Source organism: Cinclus cinclus, chromosome 3, assembly GCF_963662255.1.
Source record: "Cinclus cinclus chromosome 3, bCinCin1.1, whole genome shotgun sequence".
In the NCBI taxonomy this organism is placed as follows: Eukaryota; Metazoa; Chordata; class Aves; order Passeriformes; family Cinclidae; genus Cinclus; species Cinclus cinclus.
Window position 1 is genome coordinate 61,010,847 of NC_085048.1, and position 23,766 is coordinate 61,034,612.

Here is a 23,766-nt window from a genome sequence, read left to right on the forward strand (position 1 = left end):
AGGATCTTTATAGTGTAATTTGTTTATCCAGAGAAACGGGTAGAAAAGAATATTCAGGAGCATCAAGAGCATTAGCAATACATAGGTTTTGTTAGATTTCAAAAGCCTGCTTAAAATGCCACCTTGAAAGATAATACTTTTCTGTGTCCACATATATTTTACACACTTATGCTTTCTGCAGCCCTCAGCTGCTGCAGGCTGGAAAACAGCTTCCTATTAAAGAGGGAAAGACCATGGTCTTGTGGACCTTCTCTAATGTGCTCAGCGTGTGAGCTGTTGAGCTCATGAAGACAAGAACAGCTATGTCAAATGTGTTTCATTTGCATGTGGCAAGATAGAAAAAGCAAACCCTGTGTGAAGACGAGCAGGCAAGAAAGACATTGAATGCCTTAAATACTAAGGGAGTTAATGCTATGCAGTGATTTTGCCTCTGTTATAGGAAGTGTAAGAACACTATGCTTCCAAAGCATAAGTACAGAATAAGTACATCGCCACCCAAACTGCAAAGGTTTCAGTTCCATGGCAACACGAAGGGCCTGGCTCTGCTGAAGGTGGATGTTTTAATGCATTCAGAGTGAGGGGTTGGGACTGAGCTGGGCAAAAATAAAATGCACCAAAATTTTTCCTGTCAACTTATTTATATATAAAGCAAAGCCTTTTTTCTTAGAAAATCAAAACTGACATGAATACACCTGCTCCCCCCCCCCCCCCCCCCCCAAATTCTCTCTGATTCTTTTTTACATACATTTTTATCAGGTGAAAAACAAATGAAGAGGCTGGATTTTTTTGAGGGTTTTTTGTAAGACTGGAAGTGCAGCAGCACTTGAATGTTGCAAGAAAATAATATTAATCCCTGAGACGGTTTTATATCCCTAGAGAGAAGGACTTGGGATGGGGGTGGAGGGACACATTGTTTCCAAGATGTACTGCTTTACAGAGCAGAGTGAAGCAGTGGGTGGTTGGTTGTTGTTTGTTTGGCTGTTTTTTTTTATTCTATTATTTTATTATTATTGTTTTCCTTGATCCTTTTGATCTGCCCTTTTTTTGCCTTTCTCTACATTTACTTCCAGTTTCCCCTACCTCCCCTGGCTGAGGAGCAGGAAACAAGACTTAGCTCTGTTTCCTGACATCCAAAGAAGTATAGAAGTACAAAGAAACAGTGTATTTTGTTTTCCCAGCTGGCTTGAATTCACAGACCTGCACTAGAAAGGCACCTGCTCCCAGAGAGGTCAGGAGTCACCCTCCAGAACAACTGGGCAATCAGCCAGGGAATAACTGAGAGCTGATCATTACGTGAATTTTGTTTGATCTGCTTGGTTGACTGCAGGAATGTAGGATGGGGGATTGTGATAAATACATTTTACTCAGGGTGAAGTACTACCTCAGGCTGATCCTGACAGCTGTGCTGATGGGTGGATGAATTGCAGATTTGCAAGGTTTAAAGTCAGACTGGGCAGTAGGAGAACCTCCAGATGTTGGTATTTGTGAGGCTAACAACAGTGCTAATCTGGCATGGTAAAGCTGACAGAAGTGGCAAGTTAAACTAGATTTACAGCTGCTCTGTATTGCTAAAACAGGCAAAGCAGTCAGAGCATGCCAGTGGATCTAGCCTAGAGATTTCAGTATCGTTTCTCTGTCTCACTGGGGGAAGAGTTTAGCTCTGCAGTTGGAAGTTGCTGTGCAAGAGGAGAGCAGTCGACCAAATTCCAACTGCAGTTATACTGTGCAAAAGGAGAGTAGGAATAAAATTAATCTCTCTTTTAATCTGTATTCTTTTCTTCCTTTTTAAAAAAAAAATTGGTTTGGGGCTTTTGTTTTTTTGTAGATAAATAGCAGCAGAAATATATTTGTCCTTAAAAACAAGCCTTGCTTCCACTGCAGTGGGAACCTTGTGTTTGAGATTCTGCTTGTAGGAAATTTCACTCTCTTCAGAAGACCAGTGCAATGTGGGTAAATGTTTTCTAAGGGAATAAATAGCATCAAAGTGATTCTGTCTTGGCATTCCACGAAGGGGTGGATTTCACCCTCCAGGCAGTAGAGCTGCAAAGTAAGAAGGTGTCATTTTTAAATGTTCACTTTTTTTAGAGAGAGCTGCATTGGTAAAACCAGGTCCCTTGCTAATGCAGCACTTGACATCCTCACAGTTTTGCTGTTGTTGTTGTTGTTGTGGCTTCTGATATCTGCACAGCCCCCCAAAACAAGGAAGCAGATGTAGCTTGTTAAATACTGGCATATGCTTCCTGAATTGTCACACCTTCATTTTCTTGAGTTTTCACAAAGGAACTGCTGTGTATACAACCTTAAATGAAGAGGAGAAATCACTCCAGCCAACAAGGTAGCAAGAGAGCTGAAGGATTTCTTTGTAGGTGTCCTTACCTGATATAACCCTCCAAACAGCCCAGCTGCCATTTGTCAACACCTTCCTAGGGGAGTGCCTCAGTCAGCTTGGCAGGAAAGATGAAGAGAAAGCACCAAGAGGAACATCAAAGAAAGAAGAAAAAGAGGAGAGAAATCAAGGATGGGAAGAGTAAGGTAACAGAGCAAAGGCAGAATGGTGATCAGATCAAAAACGGGGCTGGGAAGAGCACAGCAATGGAAAGAGATGTTCCTCAGGTTTCTGGAGGGGAAAGCTGGTTTTCAGACCTAATGTTGACAAAAACCAAATGAAACAAAAAATGGAGCAAGGAAATAAAAATATACAAAGTGGGAGAAGGTACCAGAAGAAGGATAATTCAGATTGACATGAGGAGAAAATACGTAAAATACATGGATGAATTTCATGCCGTGGTCCAGCCTATTTTAAATAGTAATTGCTAAGTTTGTGACCTCTTTTTTATGGAGATTTTGGGGTCTCGTGAGGAGCAGTAGGGCCATATTGGGAGGCTGCTGCAGGCACCAGAATGGGTGATAGGAGGCAGATCTTTTCTGTGCACCAGATCTGGAAGCCTAAAACCAGTATGAATATCCCCAGGGAAAATTGCTCATCCTGCATCTGAAGACTGACATTCAAAAATGTGCCTGCTTCTCTCTGAAGGTATCTGAGGAAGGGCTGTTGCCATGCAGGAAAGGGTAAGGGCTCCCTCTAGATCCCTCTTCCAGTTGTTCAAGCTATCTAGGGTACCAGAAATAAAGAGCTGAATGGAAATTTTGGTTCTGGCTGTGAAAAAGAAGCTTCTGAATGAATTCTGCATCAAATAATGAATGTCTTCTTTCCTCCTCCTCTCCACCTACCTTGTTCCTAAACATTAACATTTCTTGTCAGTTGAGCTAAGTTCAGTGTCAGACTCAGAGGATCCTGCTGAAAAATACACCCCTGTTTTGTGGCAAGCCAGAGAAGATGAGAGGCTTGTGGTGTTTTTCCTTCTCAAGCTCTGCTCTGCTGGGAAAAACAGCTCAGGCTGTGTGAAGCTGTCTTCTTCCCACTCTCCTAAACTTCCCTCGTAAAAATGCTGCTCTCTCAAACAGCTTTGCTGCTTCCCTGAAGGAGGCATGGCTTGGCCCACTTTGTGCCATTGCTTGCCAGGGGATGTTTTCTCAGATTGTGGTGACTTCCATCTCGATAGGAGGCTGAAGAAGATCACTGTGGAACAACTCATTGGCATTGCTAGCTGTGTCATTTGAAAATGGTTACTTAAGCACAAAAGGGAAGAAAGAGATCAGAAATTACAAGAATTAAACCCTATCCAAAACTCCAAATAATTTCTCCCATTTCTGCTTGTTTTCTAAAGACTTAGGTGGTATTTGCTTTGTATTTTTAAACTTTTCTCCAGAACCACCAAGGTGAGAAACATCCTTTCTCTGAAACACTTTGTTTTGTGGGCAGTGGTACCAGTGTGTGCCAGGCTGAAGCTCAAACCCTGGCTGACAGTGGTCATGCAGCACCCAAGGGCTGAGCTTGGGGCATCAGTCTAGACTTCCTCCTCAGAGCCACCTACCAATTTTCTCCAGACTTTTTGGAATGTCACTGCTGGAATGCAAGAAGATAACACATATCTGCAGAGGTGGAGAAATGTGCATTTGAAGCAGTGGTTTTGTTGCACAAGAAGAGGAATAGTTCTCTGGGCACTCTTCTCCGAGATACTCTGCAGTATGTGGTAGTATTTCATGTTAAAAGCATGGGGACAGGAGAGACCTGGAGACCTTAATAGTTTTTCCACCTATAGAGAAAGCAAGTGGTGAAAGGCACAAGAAGGAGATGTTGGTGAAAACAGACCTTTAGACAGTGAGCACGGTCTCGCTGCTTTTGGGGGAGTAAGTAGGGATGTTCCTTTATCTGTCTCACTGTAGTGAGGCAGAGATGTGCTGAGACTTGCTTATTTTGATCAGAGTTGAGAAACAGACACAAAAAAATTGCATGTAGCTTTGGAGTGGTGTAATACACCTGAAATCAAAGCCAGTGTGATTTGGAAATTATGACGGCTGATGTCTGTGTAACCCCAAATCTCTCAACCCTTATCTGAATTAACTTCTCAGTTGTTAGAGAAACACCATCCTTAACACAGATGCCATGTGAACAGGACAACCATTCCTGCACAGCAGGAGTAGGTTTTTTTTCCTTTCTCTCACCTTGGTGTCAAGTCTAGCAATTAGGAATCAAATTTAGCCCTCAGTGTTTGTTTCAGGCCCTCTGAGCCTTTAATTCTTTCCCAGCAGCAAAACAATTAGTTTTGATAGGCACGCTAGTTGCTTTTTAATTTGGTTATAATCAGTTTTCTAGGAGGTTGCTTTGATGTGGGAGGAACTGAATTCTTTGGGTGCAAATATTTGCTGTTGACTCTCTTAGTCATTAAGAGATGTTTCCCATGTTAAAGTGCCTTTTAAGGGCAAATATCAAGCATCTTCTGACACCAGAAACATGAAATGTGTGGCTACCTAAAGAGGAACCATTTGCTGAGCTGAAGTGAGGGCAGGAGGGACCAAGACCAGCCCAAGCCTTCTCCAGCTTCCTGGGGAGAGGCCAAACAACCCCTGGGCCCCTCTGGCTGCTTTGCTGCTGTGGCTGCCCACATCAACCCCCAGGACCTGAGACCCTGCAGGTGCTGGTTTCAGCTATTGACCTACATCCCTGCTGAAATGGCTTCACACTAAAAGATGTCACTGTTCTTTTCCAAAAAGAATGTGTCTCTTTTTTCTTGGGCTTTTTTCTCTTAAATAAATTCCCTTGCCACCTTTCTGTATTTTCCAACTGCAGCTCTTTTAAGGCTCCCTGCCTCTGCAGTTTTTTGCCTTTGTACAGGTTATTTTTGGAAACTGGGGAACCAGGAGGAGGGAGGAAATTTAGGGGAGTTAACTGCAGCAGCAGAAGAAAGCTCTTTCCTTTGGTGTGCTCTTTCTTCCCTACCCTTTCTTCTCATGACCTCTGTGGTCCGACCCCGTTGCATTGCTCATTCCAGGGCAAGCCGTAGCTGACCCTCTTTGTGCCCGGCGAGCGGCTCCTTCCCACGCGGTGCTGCTTTACAAGCTGTGCTTGCTTCTTCCTCCCTGCACTGGCTGCTGCTTCTCTGCTGCTATTCTGGGTCAGCCAGTTGGCCAAAAAGTGGGTAGGTGGTCAAGCAGAGTTTTGGGAGCTGTGAAACACTGGAGGCACTTGGGAGGTTATGTGCCTTAGGGTAAAATGTATCCAGAGAAGAATATGTTCCCTTCCTTGTTTCCTCAGGGGAGCAGGCCCAAAAGGTGGTTGGCTTTTTCTCGAAATGCCAGGTTTTTTTATATTAGAAGTGTCACATGCTGACTGCCAAAATTTGCAAGAAAAAGCCAAATTCTTTGAAAGACTGGGGAATAGTAACTGAAGCCTGACCTGGCAGAGAGACTAGGAGCTCACCTTTTGGATGCGGTGTGTGGGGCAGGAGTGGTGAGCACAGACCCCCCCCCCCAGAATGCCTGAACTCTTCTGAACAGGAGCAATAAGTTGACCACAAAAATGTAAGGAGAAATTTTCTCTGAAGGAGCAACCAAGGACTCTTTTCCCCATCTAGGTTTTCTAAAATTACTAATGCATAGAAAGTCATTGACCATACGGTAAGTCAGGCTGCCCTTTTGCTGAGACAGTATCCAGATAATTGAGATTCCTGTGATTACCCAGGAAAACTTGCTGATGTTTACACTGCTGTCAGGTATTGAAGTCACACCATAATATTTGTTGTGGTATCTTGCAATAGATTTTAAAATAGATTGACATCACAGCACAAAGTGGGAATTTTCCTATTTTTTTCTGTGGTTATGAAAATACCTAAATAGCAGTGTAGAACAGTAAATGCTAAACATTAAAAGCAGGGTTTATATGTTCTGATAAGAGGACATCAGTAGAGAAGGAAGTAACTTGAGCTTGGTAGGTGTATGGTGGAAATTAAAGCAAGGGATAGTTAGAGACTCAGAGCATTAACATGGTGACTTCAAGGGATTGATTTGGGTCAGGATCAGACCCAGAGCTAGCTTTGAGGAAGACTTTAACCCTAAATAAATAAATTTTTAAGAAGATGATTCTGTACAAGAAGCTGCGCAACTGATGCAAAAAGCAAGCAAATATGAGAAGAATTAAATTGAAAGAACATGAAGTACTGTCTTAAAATACATGGAAATGGAGGGGGGTTTGCTATCATGATATTGCAGAGATCAGTTGAACTGTGCAGAATGGTTATGCAAAATGTTTGCTGTAGAGAAGTAGCAGTTTTCCATAGATTCTAGGAACGAGTACTGGCATGCTGCCGGCAGTGATTTATTTTCACCCAGCCCTGGTGCTTGTGTCTGGCACTCAATGAAATCTTCCAGGGTAAATTATTTATTTAATTAAGAATGGCCACAGTTGCACTGAGAAACTGGCAGCACAGTAGCAGGAAGTCTGTTAGAGATTGCATCTAACTTCTTACAGATAGGCTGCTTATATATGCTTTCATTAATTAATATAATAAATAATTGTATGTTGGCATTTTTGTTAATTAGCAACAGTTCCTAGTCTGACTGTGGTGAGTGTACTGCCATGCATTGTGGAAATCTAATTTCTCGATTAAGTAACCCAGAGGCTTGTGTAGCAAGCTAAGATGTTGGATGGCTGCAAATGAACTTTTGAACTTTTCATAGGAAAAAGAGATGTCAGTAAGAGAAGAGTCATATTTGTCAGTGCATAAGGTGGAGCAACCCAAAAATGTTCATTTCAGTAGGCATTCCCATAAGAGCAAGGAGACATATCCCCCCTCTCCCTATGCCAAGTTGGCAAGATAATGCTTTTTTCATAGTTTAATGTATTCCAGAGATAAGAGATGGTGGTTTGAGGGACTCCAGGAAGAGAAGAATTTTGATATAACTAACAAGTGAAACTGTCTTTTGCGGAGAAATCCCTGAAGAGTCTCTATGAGATTTCATACGTTTTTTCCCCTGCTGTTTAAGAAATATAAAAGATGAAGCAATGTGATTTGGTAATTGTACTTTTTTTAATAAACCCAATTTTTAAGCATGCTTTATGAGTTTGATCCTTGTGTTCTTTCCTTGATTGTTGAGCAATATGAAAAAAACCTTGCAAGAGGAAAAGTAACCACCTCTTTTAGAGGAAACTACTCATGGATTTAAGCTGTGCCGTTTGCCACAAAGGGGAAAAAAAATGGACAAACGTTTTGAAAAAATATCACAAATGGGCATTTCTGAAACATCAGGCATACTTGGGTTTCAACGGGCCTAGTATGCAAACCAACACAGAGCTAAATACACCTTCTGGGGTGATCTCCCCTTTTGGCAGGTACTGGTGGTAGGGACCAGCCAGGAGGCTGCAGCCAAGCTGTGTCTCTCTCCTTTGCATGGAGTGTTTTGGACATTCTCCTTTCTTCACCCTGCAGTTCCTTCAAGGCCCTGCTGGCTCTCTGATGGTCCCTGCTGAAGCAGTCCACATCAGTGTCTGAAGCACCCCTCAACTTTGAGAGGTCTTCTTTTCTTTTCCTTGGCCTGGATTCTTCAGTGCCACCAAAGCTGGAAGTGGGTGGGGAGGTGGTTGGAGATTGAGGAAAGGCTTCCCACTGTCCTGGCTGTGGCTTCATGTCCGCAGAGGGGCTGCTCCTGCTCCCTGGCCTGGTTTGGGCAGCTGGGTGGGCAGTGAGCTGTTGGATAGCCAGGGTTTTCTGATGCGTGAACACCTTGGATTGGCTTCCCATGGGCATAGGCAAATTCTAGAGCTGGCAGGAGCACACAGCTGCCAGGAAGAAGCAAAGTGGCATCCTCACCACTGGGCTGACCTCACTGAAGCAAGAAACTTCATCCTCAAGAGCAGGTCAGATCGTGCATGTGAGGTCATTAACACTTAAATATGATGTTATCACAGTGCTCAGGGATCGAGAAAGTGAAGACAGTGGTGCTTCCTATGCTGCCCTTTTGCACTCTGCAGTTTTGATAACCCTAGTCACTCTCTCTGTGTTTCCCTTTCCAGATGAAGTTAGAAATGGGTATACATTCTGAATTAATTTTTTTATTGGCAGTACCTGTGGATAAAGATTTTTTTTACTGATTTGCAATCAAACATCAAACTGAAATAAATGTCATTTCAGAATAGTCTCTACAATCACTGTTTCATCTTTTGCTTTAAAGTATCTCTGTACTGTACTCCTAGTTCTGAGCACTGGAACTACAGAGTCACAGAATGGTTTAGGTTGAAAGGGCCCTTTAAAGATTATCTAGTTCCAACTTCCACCTTTCAATAAACCAGATTGCACAGACTCCCATCCAATCTGGCCTTGAACACTTCTAGGGACGGGGCATCCACATCTTCTCTGGGAAATCTATTCCTGTGCTTCACCATCATCCCAATAAAGGATTTCTTCTTTATATCTAATCTAAACCTACCCTCTTTCAGTTCAAAAACTATTGCCCCTTGTCCTATCACCACAGGCCCTGGTAAGAAGTCCCTCTCTTACAGGTCCCCTGTAGGTAGTGGAAGGCTGCTGTGAGGTCTCCCCAGAGCTTTCTCTTTCTTTTTCAGGCTGAATACCCCCAAGTCTCACAGCCTGGCTTCACAGGAATGTACTCCAGCTCTCTAATCATCTTTGTGGCCCTTTCTGGATCCACTCCAACAGGTCTGTTTGACTTGGGGTTGTCACCAGAGCTGCATAGGGTATCCAGGTGGGGTCTCACAGGAGCCGGTAGAGGCACAGAATCACATCCCTTGACCTGCTGGCCAAACTGCTTTTGATGCAGCCTGGGATGCAGTTGGCTTTCTGTGCTTCAAGTGCACATTGCTGGGCCATATCTAATTTTTCATCTAACAATGCATTGGGCTTGTGTAGCAGGGAACTCCAGTTGTGGCTTCTGTAAGAAGCTGCCAGAAGCTTCCCCTGTGTTTAATGGAGCCAATGCCAGATGGCTCCAAGATGGACATGCTGCTGGCCAAGGCTGGTCCCATCAGCAACAGAGGTGACATCTTTGGAATAACAGATTTAAGAAGGAAAAAAGTTGCTGCACAACAGCAGTTGCATCCAGAGAAGAGCAGGGTGAGAATATGTGAGAGCAACAGCCCTGCAGACACCAAGGTCAGTGCAGAAGGAGGGGCAGGAGGTGCTCCATGCACCAGAGTTGAGATTCCTCTGTGTTCTGTGGCGCAGCCCATGGTGAGGCAGCTGTGTTCCTGCAGCCCATGGAGGTCCACTGAGGATCAGATACCCACCTGCAGCCCATGGAGGACCCCACACTGGAGCAAAGAAGTGACTGTGAGGAGGAAGGAGCGGCAGCGAACACAACCTCACTCCCCACTCCCCTGCACTACAGGCAGAGAGGAGGGAGAGAAGGTCTGGAGTGAAGTTAAGCTTGGCAAGAAGGGTGAGGGGAAATTTTTTTACGATTTGGTTTTATTTCTCATTATTCTACTCTGATTTTTTTGCAAGAAATTAAACTTCTTTGTCCACATTGAGTCTGTTTTTTCTCTAATGGTAAGTGGTGAGTGATCTCCCCCATGCTTATCCCTTTTGTTGTGTTTTTTTCTCCCCTGTCCATTTGAGGAAGGGAGTGACAGAGCAGCTGTGGTGGACACGTAGTGTCCTGTCAAGTCAACCCACCACAGAGTATCCCCAAGTCTTCCACAGGGCTACTCTCAAATCATTCATTCCTTATCTGTCCTGATACTGGGGGTTGCCTCCACCCATGTGCAGGTCCTCGGCTTTGGCCATGTTGAATTTAATGAGGTTCACACTGGCCCGTGTCTCAAGGTCCCTAGAGATGCCATCCCTTCCACCAATTGTATCAATTGGACTGCTGAACTTGGTGTCACCTGCAAACTTGGTAAGGGTGCTCTCAATTCCACTGTCATTAATTAAGGTATTGAACAGAATCAGTCCCATTAAGATTCCATGAGGAACACCACTTGATGCAGATCCATTTGGACATTGACATAGGTTGACTACAACTCTCTGGGTATGACCATCCAGGGAATTCCCTTTCTATTGAATGGTCCAGCCATCAAATCCTCATCTCCCCAATGTAGAGAGACAGAGATGTTTTGTGAGACTGTATCAGAGATCTTAAAGAAGTCAAGATAATGACATCAGTTTCTCTTTCCTTATCCACCAGTGCAGCCACTGTAGAATAATATATAAAGTAAATCTGTCATGTTATGATGATTAACATTATTTGGTCCCTTCAAGTCAAGTGGCATACATATGATTGAAGAGACAACTGAGACTTCTATTGTTTTTTGTCACCATATTCTAGAAATACCTTAAAGGAATTTTGGTAAAGAATAGATCTTAAAGTATTTTTAGTTATTATCTTGGAATAGGGTTGTACACAGACAAGGCTATTGCTCTCAAATGTTAGTTTCTTATTTCAAGAAAATTCAATTTCAGGTGCTCAGGCAATAGCTTTCTTTAGTTTTATGGTTTGTTTTACTTTAGAATTTTATCATAAACTCTGTAATTCACTGTTAACTATGCTACCAATGTATCTATCTTAGACTGTATCAAAGATGGTGTTAATTTGAGATTTAACTTCAAGTGTACTTATTTCCACACGTAAAAATGTTGATTTTGTGTTAAATATCTAAAATAAGCACAAGTCCCACCACCATCATCCGTTGTTACTCATATTAGATTTCTTCAGGGATGCTTGAATGCAAGGGGAGGTATCAGAGTCCTGCTTCCAAATAGAGAAAAATCAATATGTAGTCTCAGAAGCCTGTGCTTCTATAATATTTTAATTTTGTTTTTCAGTTATAATCAATATTACCTGTTTTGCCAATGCTAGCAGTGAGAGAAAGGCCCTAAGACATTGATGGGCAGACAGACTGAGAACAGTATGAGCTATATTTGTGTTTCTGACATCAGTGACCTTGTTTATCTAATATTGTATGATGTGGTGACTAAATGCACCATACTATCCCATCCTTGGTGGGCCAGTATTTTCTGATACTGCTCCTTGTTTCAAAAATCATAAATATTTCAAATAAAAGTTTGCTAATGTGAGGTGTTCTCTTATTGTCTGTTTGGAAGCCTCATCGTCTCTTTACTTTCCACAAACAATATTCCTACACTACATTAATTGTATATTCTAAATTGAATGCTCCTGGGCCAGTAAGAGATAATTCATCAGCTTCCTACTTCAAACACAGTATATTTTAAACTATCAAGAAATTTTGTGGTAACAGGACACTTCTACACTCTTTAATACTTACTTAGATGGGTTTACTTAGTTACCAATGTAACTGTGATTCCTGTTCCATCCTTCACCTGTTTTCATTATATTTTCTTTGTACTGAAAAGCAACAAGTTTTTGCTACTGAAAAAAGCAAATGCTGTTCCTGCCAGTTCCTAATTTTTCCACCATATCTCCTTTTATCCTGCATACACCACTGTCACTGCACATCTGTCACATTACCACATCTGTACTTATTCTCTTCAAGATTTTTCTGGGTTCTTTTAACGTTTCAAGAAATCAGGCTTTTGAAAAATCTGTTGTCTTCCAAAAAAGAAATTGCACAAGTCAGCCTTGTCCTAGGTCTCCTGTGTGAGAACTGGCAGAACTTACAGCGAGTTGCAAAAAAACAAAACGAAAAACAACAACAAAAACAAACAAACAAACAAAAAAAAACAAAAAAAAACAAGCCAAAAATGAACTGTGCCAAGTAAAATGCCTGTTTTATGCTAACAAAGAGTTTTGTTCCATGTTCTAATAAGCCCTTCATCTTTTAATTAATGTGGAGATTTGGCTTAGAATTGCTTAATGAGTATTGACTGAGTCTGTAGCATCCTTTTCTTAGAGGTATATGTGAAAGGAACATTAGCTGGAATGTTGTAATAAGGTGCTAGAGAAATGGAGCCCTAGGACCCTTTATTCTGTCTTCCAACAGGCAGATGGCACATGGTAAGTTAACTTTCCAAAGATAGATGGAAGTTGCAGGATCAGCCTGATGCTTCCCCCATATTTGAGCAGTTTCTGCTTTACAATTGCTGTTCAAACACAGAAGTGCACAGTATATGCTGCAGCTTCCTTTTTCCCAACCAAGGTTTAAACAGACCTTTTGAGGATTATGAATGCAGCTCTAGAAGTTAGTCTCATTATTTATTTTGAGCTTCAGATCCTGATCTCCCTTCTATGTTTAATTTGATTAATGGTTCATAGGGCCATCTAGAGTTCTCCACAGAGGTTTATGGCTTTAATTAAATGCACAGAGACAGCCGCTCCAGCCAACCTCTGCCTCTTTTAGCTGGACGAGGAGGAAGAGAACCAAGCTTTAACCCTACTTTCCATACAGACTCCTGTTCTCTTTCCTCCTTTGGGCAGCCAGTGGCTGCTGGTGTGGCTTAGAGCAGATGCATTCAAAGGTGCCAGAGAGCTGTTCTGACAGCTGCCAGGCACCTGCCTGCCACCACAGGATCAGCGTTTCCTGGGACGGCTCTTGCTCAGCTGGGGCTTTTCTCCAGCTAGGAGAGATTTCCTCTTTGGGATTTGGACACTGTTTTGTTGACCTCACCTGTCACACTGGAGATGATGTTCAAAGTATGCATTAGCATCCTTGCCTCGTGGCTTTCCTAGCTTTGGAGATGTGCTCCAGCTGTGTCCCTGCTGGACAGGGACATGCAGCTATAAGGTCATGAGGCCCTGTACCTCAGTGGTACCCGATACAGCCTCCAGGAGAGGGGCTGGAGGCAGAGGGGATGGGAACAGGGAGGGTAGAATGGGGAGTCTGTCCCTTTGACAGACATCAGAGTGAAAGGAGAGGAAAACTCTCCCTGCACACCAAGGCTTGTGTGATGGCAAGAGGGAAATCCTGGGCTCTGAGCTGTGAAATTGTCTGATCCATCACCGACTAACTTCAGAATGTGTGGCAGAACATAACAAAAGGCTTATAAGCTTTTTAAAGGCTCCTGATGGGGAGGGAATCATACTACTTCTGGATGGGTGAGGGGCTTCATGTGTTTCATGCAAAATTTCAAGGCTGTATTTTCCCATGAAATGTGCAGACTTGTTATAAAGTGTGTTTATGTGCTTCACCAGTTCTTGCTGTGGTGGTATCGAACGCAGTTATACCTCTCCTATTTTTCACAGCACTTACGCTATTTAAAGAGCTCCTACAGCTCAGAGCACTAGGGGATTTGAGTGTTTTGATTCCTGTATCTTCTGTAGGAAGTGGCTGGTTTTATTCCAGGGCACTGCATTTCGGGGGCACCAGTGAAAGACCCAGGAATGTCAGGAGAAAAGAGAGACTGCTGCTCAGGAAAGGAGAGACTGTCTGCAGGAAATTGGTGAGGAAAATCAGCTAGAGGGCACCAATATTTCTTCTTAGGACTGTTAAATTAGGCCATGTGGACTGGCAGCATATGGATGCATGAGAGAAACATGAGGGCTTTACGAAACAGTTGTGCTAAAAATAGTTTTTGGTGCTATTTTTAATAATGTTATCACAGATGAAGAAAGTGAGGTAGGAGTTCACAGCCTGAGACAATTCCTTCTCCTGCTTTACAGGGTAAACCCTGTAAATCCTTGAGTGTTTGTTTGGCTAGGTAATGCTTTCCAAAAGTATGTCAATGAAATAGGCATCAGAGCCATACAATATTTTCCTATATTTAGATTCTAAATGTGCAACAAAAAGTCAGTAAACTTTAGACTCCTAAGCACTAAAATTGCTTTCAAAAAGGGGTGTTGGATGTTAAAATCAAATTTTTTTAAAAATTAAGATTTTAATATTGCCCAAAATGCACAGTCAGTGTTTCATGCTCAGCAGTGCTAGTAGGCTCAGCTATAGCCTAGTAAGTGTTGTTGCTGTCTGGGCACGAGAAGGATCCTGAAAGTGTTGAAGTGGGCAGGAGTATTGTAGGATTATCAGTTGATTGGTTAATTTAGAGGATTATGTTTTTAATGCCAAAAAATCCAGCTGCACAGAATTGCAGAATAATTTAGGCTCAAAGGGATTTCTGGGGATCCTCTTTCTAGCCCCCGCTCAAAGCGGGTGCACGGTACGTGGTTTTGCATGTTGCAAAGCTTACCTTTACATGGTTTTGGTTTGTGCAAGAGTGACTATTTGGGTATTTTTCTTTTTGTGTAGTACAGAGGCAAATACCAAAAAAGGATAAAAATTAAGGCAAAAGTTGTTCCAGATAGCATTTAAGTAGCCCCAAAATATCCAATACCATTTTGCATATATAGTTTTGGTTTTTTTAATGATTAAAAAGCATTGTTCTAGGGTAGCACAAGGGGCTTAGTTTAAAAATCTGTGAATTAATTTTAAATTGTTCTTTTCATTGCTGGCTAATATGCAGGAGGAATTGGTAAATATTGACGGCAAAGGCTATATACAGCATTTTTTAGCCAGTGGTTCTGTTCAGACTTAATCGCTATAATGCAGTGTTGAAATTTACAAAACAGCTTGTAATTGCAGTAGCTTATTTAAACCGGCTATTTGTGGTTATGTCTGCTGAGGAAACTTAAACTTCAACGTTCCCCAGCCATCTAATAGCAGCAAATTGACTGCGGGTCTCTTGAAGGAATATCTAAATGTAGGCTGTTGAATAATCCCTTTGGGGGCCCTGTAACTATTTTTGTGCCTGGATATGCGTCATCAGTGGGTATTTTCTCTGGTGACTAGCTTACATCAGTAGGTCTCCTACCATACGCTCTATCAGTGAGTGACTTATGATTGATGGGAGTCACGGCTGCTGTTTAGCTTTTTATCTGTGACCTCAAATAATGGACAACGGGAATTTCCAGGCTGTTAAATTCCTTGAATGACTGAAGACAGGGGATGGCTGTGCCGATAAACGCAGGTAGTACCCAGATCCTGGGTGTTCACCGGGGGCTGGGGCGGGGAGGAGGGAGAGGGGGGTTCCTCGGCTGCCAGGCGGTGAATCCGGCGCCGACGCGTGCAGCCGCGAGCTGCGCGTCCCCGGGCGCCGGGAAGCGGCCGCGCCGGAGGATCGCCGCGATGCTCCAGCTCTCCCAGCGCTCCAGCCAGCCGTGGCCGCCGGTGGCACTGGCGTTTCCATGTGTTCAAGCTGGCCGGTCTTTAGGGCAGTTTGTCCGTTTGGAGCAAGGGGAGACCCGCGGTGTGCAGCTCCGTGGAGGGAAACGCTGTGGAATTTTCGGCTGCAGGCTGGTTGGTTTTTAACCCTTTTCATTACCATCGGCAGCGAGTGGATTTATTGGCATGCTTCACCCAGGTGCTGCCTGGGCTGAGTCTGAAGGTGCAGTAGGCTACGTGGTCTTAAGGTTAAGTTGCACCTGCCACAATGACCCACTGAGCGTGCGGCCGCAGTTCATTTCCTGGTGCTCAGTACTTCATTTTAAGGAAACAAGGGCTGCAGATACCGACTTATCTCCTCTTTCTCTGTCCACTCAGCCTTTCTGTCTGACATGCGAAATGGGGCTGCAAGACAGCTACAAGGTTTTCTGTGTTACCTGTGATGAATTTAGCAGCTTGAGTCAGCCCTACGGCGAGGCACTTTGCTGTTCCTTCTTCTTTCCCTCCCATCCTTCCTGTCTCAATCCCTTTGATAATGTCCTATGATAGGAAACAGGAGATCAGCTCTCTGTGAACTTGTGCACAGAAATCTCTCAAGCCCTTCTCCTGGTAACCAGGGAGTGAAAATGACAGATATAGATGCTCCCAGTGTGACTGAGGATTAAAAAAAAAAAAAATCCTTAATGCTGTTTATCACACGGCATTGTTTGGCTGAGGGAGGATAGCAGCTGGATCCAAATTCCTTCTCACCACTTCTTCCTGTTGGCAGGTGGCCTTCCGCACAGGCTGTGCTTGCAAAATCTCACACGGGTCTTACTTGTTTGAGTGCCCATTGTTGTTTTTCATTCAGGTGGCAGCAGATTGGGTTTCGTGCAAGGTTTTGGGACTTGAAAAGTTTCAGAGGGAAAACACGAGCTTTGTTTGAACTCGCCTGTGTGTTCCCTCCTCGGCATGTACTAGCCCAGAGGTTGTAGTTAATGAATGAAGCCAGGCTTCCTGCAGAAAGCCAGTTAACCCCTGTGTGTGCCTTTGTTGACACAGTGCTCACGGGTGCACGCTGCCGTCCGTGGATGCCCTCTGAGCAGTACGAGCTGCGTGTACCTTTCTGCTCCCTTCAGACAGGTGCCTGGTCCAACACATGCGCTGGGTCTGAAGTAAGTTTCCTCATCTTCTCTGACTAGTTGAGTGCTGGTTAAGAATTGCATTCAGCAGAAGCAGCAATTAAAAAGAGGTTTGGAAAATCAAGAGGGGGAGAGGAGGGAATGGAAAGGTCTTCACTGAACTGTAATTTACAAGTATACTTTTCCTTTATTTTTGGGTTTATTTTTTTCAGTCACTTCAGTAAGATTTTGGGATTCGTGACAAACTGGTTATATAATTCAAAATCCACAGAAGGTTGAGCACAAAAATATTTGATGAATCTTGACTAATTTGCATTAAAAATCAGTGGATTTTCCTAGGGTGTGCTTTCAAAATGTAAGGCTTGCTAACTGGATGATGCTACTATATGTGTCATTTACCTCAGCTTTCTAGGAATCAAAATGCCTGCCTACACAGTAATATCTTTTGGCTAATATTGACCTCATTTGCCCCCATTTTTAGGGGTATCATGTTTTAGGGTAGTGATAGTATTTTATGGTAGCTTTCATTTACAGTATTTCTGCAAAAGCTCAGCATTACCACCTTTCCAGAAAGACTGCAGACCTTCAGAACATTTCCAGAAAGGGTTGCTGTTTTCTAAGAAAAAGTGTTGGCAAGTTGCCTGTTGTTTCCTGATGCTTGGCACTGAGGCCAAGGCAGAGGGATGAAATCCAAACTGGCATGTGGCAGGGTGTGTAGGTACCTCCCTGTGTGCTGTGACAGAGATGTCGCACTGGGGAGAAACTTAATTTAGGTGCTGACCCTGCAGTAAAATCACGCCCCGTGGATGCCTGGATCTGTATGCCTACACCCTGTTGCCTTCAGTGGCTAAGTACAGGCACCAAGTTCTGCTGGCACAGCTTGAATTGAGGAATGATGACCGCAGTAGCTAGTAGTTGTTTTTCCAGGAGAGCCTTCACTTATTCAATGGCTGTCTTTAAAATATTGAAAGTCACCCTGCACAGTGGCCAGTGGCTAGCCAGATATTCACCTGCTTAGTTAAAATAATTAGGTGTTGTGAGCAAGGGATACTGCACATTCAGCAGAAGTCACAGTATTTACTGCTGCACCGTGTAATATCTCCGTCAGCAAACCTCTCCCTCCTCCAGTGAAGCATGTTGGTGTTTCAATGTGCAACTAGTTCCCAGTGGGCACAGGACTGTAATTACCATACCTGGGAGGCAAAAATGGAGACTGAATCTGACACAGGAATATCGGGGCTTCATTCTGAAATCTGTTTAAAGATTAAATGCAATTCTTTTCTCTTCCACCTCTCCCACCTGTTGAATCTATGACTGTACATTCTGTACACCTGCTGTACAGAGTTGAGGATCACGTACAGAGTTGTTGAGGGTCATGAATTGGTATTTAATAATCTTGTATCATTTTTACACAAAGTACTCTCAGTGCTTAAATACGCTTGAGAGTAAAGAAGTGCTCTGGGATAGAAAGAAGAGAAAAAGAATTAGAAAACTCGCCTGGCCAGGGCCCACCATTTTGACAACACTATTTTGTTGGAAGAGTGACTGTATGGAGCAGGCAGTGCTACTCATTCATTAGTGAGATCATAAGCACAAGTAAATATACATTATTGGTGTGAGCTCACCATACATTGAAAAAATACTCAGAAAGATGAGGCAAAGTAGTGATTTGACATTTTCAGGGGACATGGTATATTTTGTTTGTTTTAGTTCAAAATAATCTATTATAGTCATAAATACTTGGTCTTTCAAGGTGATCTTTGTGTTTCCATAAAGTCCAGTTGAAATCAGTGAACCAGTTCCCAGATGCTTGGGAACTGCAGTTCTGGTCAGCTTGTGTGAGCAATAGCTTATATAGTTTCATTGTTTTGGGTTTTGTTCCTTCGGGTATCGTGCAAGAAATAAAGGTTAGCTATCACTTCATTTAGGCATTACTCTTCTGTAGGGAAAAATAAGGAGTTAAAAGCATTTCTCATATTTGTAGTGATCAGAGTAACAAAAGTGAAGAGAAATAAAAATAATGCAGTGAAGTAATACAAGAAACATACAGTGTAAAGAAAAGTTGGCACAATGAAAAAAGTTGCTTCATTTTCATGAATATAATTTTTTAAATCCACTTGATCCAGTGAATGAAGAGCCTTCCATCTTTTTGATGTTACTGCATACAGTAATGTGAGTGGAGTCAGATACCCTTCAGCTCCTCCTGTGTGTTCTGTGCCTGATAACCTTGGTCCTGAGACTTTCAGTCATCAGCTCAGTCCTTCCTGCAAATGGCTAGCGACTTTCCTAAGATTGTTGGAGATCCAGGACTAGGTTGTCAGTAAGATCATAGATTTATAAATGTTACCCTGGCATCAAGCAGTTAATTTGAATGAAGTCCAGCTGTTTGTTGGCTCATGGGAAAGAAGAGAGAGGGAATATACTGCAGGTGAAGGCTGTGTACTGCAGCAGACAGGAAGGTTTATGTCAGTAGTCTGGCACCAACTCCTGTAAACTGTGGCAGAGTCTGTTCCTGGTCTCCTCTCTTTTTTCCTGTATCTACATGGAGCAGTAGTTCTCTTAGCGATTTTTGCTCTTGGCAGTATTTCTCTTTAGTGCCACAAAGTGAGCATTTTTCCTGCAGGACCTCAAACAGCTCAACAAGTGGTGAGCTGCCAGTGACTCAGCCCAGCATCCCTGTCCATATGCTTGCAGCCACCAGCACTCCCTACCAGCCTCCTGTTCTCAGACAAAAAGCCAGGCATGAATCCTGAGACAGGAGTGGGTAATGAACAGGGTTATCCTGGATAAAGAGGTCCTGGAGACAGTGAGGGAAGAAGTTTCCTTATAACCCAAGTTACATTTTTTCCGAGTCTCATCCTGGCCTTTTGCACCTCCTGGCTTGGAAACTTGCTGTAAAGAAGGCAAGAAAGAGATACCACACACTGACATCCCCAGAAGCCTTGATAATGTCAGGACACCTGATGGTACAGCAGCACTCCAAAAGTGGCTCTGTCATGAAGGATTTACATGATACTGCAATAGCTAATAACACAAGGGCAGTACAAGGTTCTTAGTCAAGATTTCTGAGGAGTTTGCAAAGTGTCTGTTTCATGACATGACTTTGTCCCTCTGCACACAGGCCTTTAGCACTGAGGAGTTTTCCAAAAACTCAACCAGTATTTCTCAAGTAAAATTGCCAGTTGTTACCCTGCTAGTTAAAAATAATAACCACTAAGTTAAAAAATTAAATTCCTTACCAGGTAGTCATTTTGTTTTCACAGATTTATTCCACCATCCTCAAGGATAGACTCTATTTTCTTCTTGTACACTTATTTATCCTTTTGGGTTTTGAAGTGTATGAATGTTTGGGGATTGCTCTGTGTGCTGCCTGGGACCATCTTTGTTCAGGGACAGAGGAGATACAAAGTCAGTCTATGAAGTCATGACAATTTCTCGCCCTTGCTTGGGAAGTAGGATAACAATCTGCAGTGTGAAACTCCTTTCTCTCCTTCAAGGAATTCTATATTTTTATACAAAGGCCATCCAGATATCCTAATCTGGAAGTCTGCAGTCTGGGAATGAAAAAGGAGTTATTGCAACTAAGCAACAGAAAACTCATTAAACCCGCTTTCTCTAATATGCAGGAAAAGTGATAGCGACCAAATTTTCTCAGTCTAACCAAATCATGGAGCATCACATTGAGTAAAGAAAATAGGAGCTTTTTGAGGCTGCTTTGCTGTTAGCTCTCCATCCTCCATAAAGCTCAGAACCATGCACTGATGAAATACAGCCTGTCTTTAGAAGCGGGGTAGTGATTTTCCACCCTCTTGGCTCTCAACTCAGGTCTCATGCAAGCAGAAGCTTGCTGCTGGTTACAGAGGGAGAAAGGCTGCAAATCAGAAGGTCAGTTGCTCTTTTTAGTTTAGCATTTTGTACCTTGATTGCTATTAAATTAGATATCACAGTGGTATCAGAGCCAAGATCACCTAGAAGGGAATAACTGACTCAAAGAGATATAAAGTAGTAAAATGATGCCAATGAGAAAAACGAGTATTAGTTTAACTACTAGGAAAAAAAAATCACTGGACAAAATGCTGAAAAATATACTACATAGATTTTTTTTACTTAGATACAATATGATCTAATAGGCTTTGGTTGGTCATTTCCTTTTTGATCTATTTTCTGGGATTCTAAGATCACTTTTTAAAAATGGTAATTTTCTTGCCTATCTCACTGCAAGCCTTCTTTATGAATTTTTTTGTTAGTTTTAATCCAGCGTGGTGGTATTTTGAAGACTCCAAACAGGCTTATCATGGCCGTATCTTGCCATTGCTCCATTGTAAAATTCTCAGAATACTTGAAGGGAGTTTTGCATTGAATTGTAAGGTATTTATATCCAGCTGCTCTTTAGAGACCCAAGTCATATCCATGCTCTATTCCAGTTCTTAAGAGATACAATTTGGCTTTACAGGAAATAATAGTCATGCCTACCACACTGTAGCTAAAATATTCAGACACATGAATCTTTTTCTTGACTTCCTATAAAAATGTCATTTGTAGCTTTATTTTGTTTGTTCTGGTTTGACTGTAGTATAAACAAGAGTTTGTTAAAACATTAGCTCTAAGATACAGCTCTTTTTTGAGACTGCCTGGCCTTACAAAAAATATTACTGAAACTGCAGGGCAAAACCACATATTAAGAGAAAAATGAATAATGAGTCTGTTTTCATATGGATTTTTTAAAATGTACAGCTTGTAGTTGAACTAAATGTACTATTTCCCGCACTTCAGTCGGGAAGACCTCATAGGCTTTTGACAGTGCCGCCAAAAAAATAATGCTTCAGCTGTTTAACAGATATCAAAAGCCAGTTTGACAATTGTAATCTCTTCCAGGAATTCCCTTTCCCATTTTCCCTCCCTATAAAAACAGATAACAAGATGCTTATATAGTAGAAGTGGAAAGTCAGAGCTATTTTACGAAGCGTTGTGCATTCCTTCCAGCCTTAGGAGATGAGGCATGGCATCTCCACAACAGGGTAGGAAATGCAGGCGCTCTGTTGTGTAAGTAGCATTTGCTTCAAGGATTAGCTGCTTGCCAAGATAGCACAGATTTAAATGTTTCCTAAGCCATTTCTGAGTTTTTACATAACATGGCAGTGACAGGAGAGCTGTGGAGATGGCTGGGTAGAGACTCAAAGCAGCAACCAAGGAAGACAAAACCAAAGGAAGCAGAGAAATGCGCTGCATGTGCCAGCATCAGCTGACACAGCAGAACTGAAGGTAAGGGAAAAGCAGCACCAGCCAGGCTTCTCTTGAATTTCTGTCCTCACTTTTAACATGCCACAAGATGAGACAAACTGAAAGAAGATGCCACTTGAACTTTTGTTCTGAGACATCTCAAAAAGGCACTGAAACACAGTCTCAAAGGTCAGAAGTGTTCCCTTTTCTGGAACAAATTCCCAGGACAGCTGTTAATACTACTCTGTCTTTTAGGGCTAATCTTTAATTGTATTCAGTAATGCGTTTTCAGAAATACATATATTACTGTGGCTGTGGTGAGGAACGGTTTGTTCTTCTCTAATGACAGAAAGGAGATTCTGTGTTAGGAGGAGTGAAATAATTAAGGGGTTGCCAATAAAAAAGCCACTGTGTTTGCAGAGGATGCCCTTGTGTTCAGCAAATGCCAATTAGAGAAATGTCACTTTATGTGTATGATGGGTCATTACTGCACAAACAGTTGTACAATTATGCGCTGGGTCGGAAGAGCAAGTTACCTTCACCTCACAGCCTTTATTTTAGAGCAAATACAAATAACAGGCACACAAACATCAGGCACTGTGGCAGTAAAGTAATGGCTCTTAGAAAATGCAGGCTAAAGAAAAAAGAGTCCATGTTACAAGCCTTGGCATTGTGGAAGGTAATTCTTACCATGTCTGTGGATTAGATGTGGATTAGAAACATCATCTTTATATAATGGAGAAACACACACTTCCTTCCACCACTTGAAATACATTTTATATGTTGTTATGTTGATCTGACACTTGGAAATATGAAGAGACTATACAGAATATACATTTCTTTCAGTTACTGTCTTTGATACTGAAATATTTGTAGTCCACGTGCCCTTGTAAATGAGCTTGTGCACTTCTTCTGTTGTGCTACCAATGGTCTGATGTCACCATCATCTGATGCACTCTGCTCTCAGCTCTTGTGTGGCTCTGACTGACTTTAGTAAATGGAATAAAGGGCAGTTCTGTAAGTGACCCTGTGCAAGACATGTCCTTGGGTGCTTATTGCTTCCACTTCTTTGTAGGTGTTCTACTTGGTATTTTATTTTGCGTATTTTGCCTGAAGCTTCATTGGATTCAAATCTAAATAAGCAGAATGAGCTGGGGATGCTGTGGCCATCCTGGGTGCACACAGGATAGCCGTGCTGTATGTGGATTCACAAGTTTTGCTCTAAGGCTATCAGGTTTGCCTCCTTTTCTAATGTGGTTGCCATCTGTGCTTGTTCTGGCTTCTCTCTGGGTCGTAAGGAAGAACACAGTTCAGCAGGGATTGTGTTACCATCAGTGGCCTGAACCTTTGTGCTCGCTTGACCTCATACCTCTAGGAAGCTCAACTGGCAAACATAGCTCAGACCTTTGTGGCAACACCCTCTGGGAGCGTGGGCAGCCACTAAGGTTATCCCGCTTCCATATATGCCGAGGTATTTTCATTGACATGCTCTTTTCACGGGTTTGAAATCACTGTGGCTTTAAAGCACCGGCTTTCCCTAAAGCGAAAGCACTCTGCTCACCCGAGGACCTGCTTGAACCCAGCATCTGCTGGGACAGGACGGGGTGGCAGAAGTTAAATGGAGAGCATTCGTTTGAAAAATGTTATGAGGTCACCATCCTTTTAAATTGGTTTACACAGATGGCTGTCTGGTTTGTTGCTTTGTCCTTGCTTAATAGTAACTGTTTATGGAAAAATGAATTGCTTTGCAGAAGGAGGTCCAAAAGCTCATGCTGTTGTTTCCCTCACTGGAGATCTTCATGTTTTTATGGGCATACAAAGATTTGGCCTGAAATGGAGATTAATTAGGCAGCATAGTGAATAATTAACTGTTTGACTTATTCCTAAAATCTTTAGTCACCGGGTTAGAAATTATTTCCTAAACTGCAGGAGATAAGAGGTTATTCCTGGTTTCACAATGTCCATATTGTTAGGGCTTTGTGCTGTGTGTACTCTGACATCAGC

At 42.5% G+C, this 23,766-nt stretch overlaps 1 protein-coding gene across 9 annotated transcripts in view; it reads left to right on the forward strand.

Moving 5' to 3' along the window:
* HIVEP2 (HIVEP zinc finger 2) overlaps positions 1–23,766 on the forward strand; it is a 135,121-nt gene that overhangs the window by 36,586 nt on the left and 74,769 nt on the right. For 2 of the 9 annotated variants that reach the window (XM_062490076.1, XM_062490083.1), the window contains exon 3: positions 8,960–9,053. The exons of the other annotated variants lie outside the window; for them this stretch is intronic. The gene's annotated coding sequence lies outside the window, so the exon portion shown is untranslated. The remainder of the gene's footprint in view (positions 1–8,959; positions 9,054–23,766) is intronic. 9 annotated transcript variants of the gene reach the window in all.